We start from the raw sequence: 2,923 nt of genomic DNA, 5'->3' as shown, positions 1-2,923 counted from the left end.
CCCTGCCCAAAGGGAAACCTCTCCAGCCATGCTCCCCTCACTATTTTTAGCCTTTTCCCAGAGGTTTCTTGGGGCTGGACACATTTCTGGGTTGACACTTTGGTACCTCACTGAAAATAATTCCCTGTACCCACCAGCTTTGGGACTTAATGAATTTTTCAGTGACGGGACATACCAGGACTTGGTCTGGACTGTTGTGGACACAGCTCCTGGTCTGTTTTTAACCAAGCTCCGACCAACCATTCCTGGGTACAGTCTGGTGACCTGCACTGGCTGAGGACAAACCCACTCTGGATGCAGCACTGTCTGGGCTGGCAGTGGTGCTAGCTGTTCCATGTGCCAGGAAACAGTGTGCACACACTGAGCCCACAGATCTGTGGCTGGTTCCCCACCAGAGAGAGCAGCAGAGGTGCACAACATCTATTTGGACATGGTCACCAGGAGACAACCTCATGGCTGTAAGTTACCATGTGTTCTCTACATAATCAAGATGTACATGGAAACACCTACAGGCCACTGAAGACAGCACCGGGCTCAATCTACTGAGACAGTCACCCATCAGCACCCATCAATGGTTCATGTCATGTAGGAAGGTGCCCCATCACCAGCACCCTGTTCCTCCAGTGATCTGCTGGGGTTTGGTGCAGCTTCTGTGACCTCTCTTCACAGAGGTGGTAATGTTGGTTGGTAGGACATGCTGACATGCCACCAGCCTCCAAGGGGACACTAGGTGCCCTGTGCCCTGTCCAGAGAAGGGCAGTGATACGTTTGGTGTCCCCGCACCAGACCCATGCATGTCACTGCTGATGCCCACAGGACAGCAGAGAGGGAGGGCTGGGCTGGGTCTGAATGGCAACTGGTGATTCACAGGAGCTTGGAGGAAGGAGAACTGAATAACTATGTTTTTTATATTTAAGAAAACAAAGAAGTCTGTCCATCAGAGGAGTCTGGGATGGCCCCACGATAAAGTGAGAGAAAATACCCCGCCGCCCCCCATAAAAAAAAACAAACCCCAAAAAGTCTTTTCCAAGAACGTTCAAAATCTCTCTAACGTCATCCACTCGACACGGTGAGGATGGAAATATCAGCCTGTCTCAAGGCAGCTTCTTGAGGGCACTCTGGTATGAAAAACGCAGTAAGAGCAGAGCTGCCCTAGGCAGTTGTGTCCCAGCTCCTTGTGCTGGAGCAGGAAGCTCCACACAGACAGCAAAAGTATTTTGGCTGAAACAGCAGATAAAGTCAATGCCAGGAACTGTTTCTGGTATCTCTGGATCACTTTCCTGGTGGGATAGACTGGCTAGGCAGGGAAATTGGACACAAGACATTACGGTCATTCTGAATTCCCTCTGTTATTCCTGGCTGTTCCCGCAAGACCAGAAAGGGGGGAGGAACCCAGAGAAAACCCCTTTTGTTTGCAGATCTAGCCTTTGCTGAACAAAACAGCCCATGTGCTGATGCTGCCAGAGCTGAGCAGCACCACACTGACTGCCTAGTTTCTGGAATAGGAAGGGGAGGGATGAGGCACTGGTTCCTTCTCCTTGTATCCTGCACAGGTGTGAACCTGTTTAGTCAAACACAGCTAAGCCAAGCAGAGATCTCAAACAGGTACAACAGGTCCAGGAAATCTGTGAAAAGAAATGAGTTAAAGAAAAACAGTTCAGCCATGACACAGAGACCAGCTGGAGCAGGACACACTGTCTAATGGAGAGGTTTTGCAGAGAAGGCAGCATCTTGCACTAGGATTAACATACTGCTGCATCTAACAGACACAGCAAATTTCCCTATAAAGTACAGAAACTCATTCTCCTACCAATGCCAGTACATATTAAGTTTATAAAAGATAAGATGCAAATCCTGTTTCTTTCACATTTGTCAACACCGGAGGGGTCTTTTTCCCCCTTTATTCACGTCTGTGGCTCCTTTGAGCCCCTCTCCCAGCTCCTGCTGGCTGATGGCCACTGGTGCCTCACCAGCCACAGCACTGGGATGATGGCACTCAATTCCCTCTGTCAGCACTCACTTCCTCCATGTATCAGGCAAGTACAGCACTGTGCTTGTGCTTTACATCCCTCTTCTGTAGGGATGCGGCATTGACTGACACTTCTGGGGTGTGTTTGCAAAGGTGATGGTGAGAGTGAATGCTACAGTTGTGGGTTTTTTTCCCCTCTTCGCTAATTACATTGGCTCTGAAGTCTCTAGGAGTTGTGCTGGTTTTAGCAGGGTGGACTCATGGGGATAGATTTTGGATTTGTGCTGAAAATGGTGCTGATAATACAGAGATTTTTTTTGTTGCTGAGTGGTGTTTGCACAGAGCCAAGGTCTTTTCTGCTTCTCACCCGAACCCACCAGTGTAGGGGCTGTGGGTGCACAAGCAGTTGGGAGGGTACACAGCCGGGACAGCTGACCCAAGGGATATTCTGGACCATACGGCATCATGTTCAGTGTATAAACCGAGGGGAAGAAGGAGGAAGGGTTTGGCGTTTGTCTTCCGCAGTAACTGTTACACAGCATAGAGCCCTGCTTTCCTGGGGAAGGTTGCACACCTGCCTGCCCATGAGAAGCAGTGAATGAATTCCTTGTTTTGCTTTGTTTGTGTGTGGCTTTCGTTTTCCCCATTAAACTGCCTTTATCTCAACCCATGAGTTTTCCCACTTTTACCCTTCCCATTCTCTCCCCCATGCCACCAGGAGTGAGCAAGAGGCTGTGTGGTGCTTAGCTGCTGGCTGGGGTTAAACTACGACAGGTTTTCAGGTATCTCTGCTTGAAAAGAAACCAGGATTTGTGCCTGGATGGATGGATGGACGGACGGACACCGGCCAGAGCAGCTCTTCTCGGGGTGCAGGGTCCTGGGTAATCAGAGGATCGAAGAATAAATATCTCCCTGAGCCCGCCTCGCTCGCGGCCGGGAAAGTGGCGCGGTCCC

This window comes from Manacus vitellinus, unplaced genomic scaffold (assembly GCF_001715985.3).
Source record: "Manacus vitellinus isolate BGI_N305 unplaced genomic scaffold, ASM171598v3 scaffold_27_pilon, whole genome shotgun sequence".
Taxonomy (NCBI): domain Eukaryota; kingdom Metazoa; phylum Chordata; class Aves; order Passeriformes; family Pipridae; genus Manacus; species Manacus vitellinus.
This window is presented reverse-complemented; position numbering follows the sequence as displayed.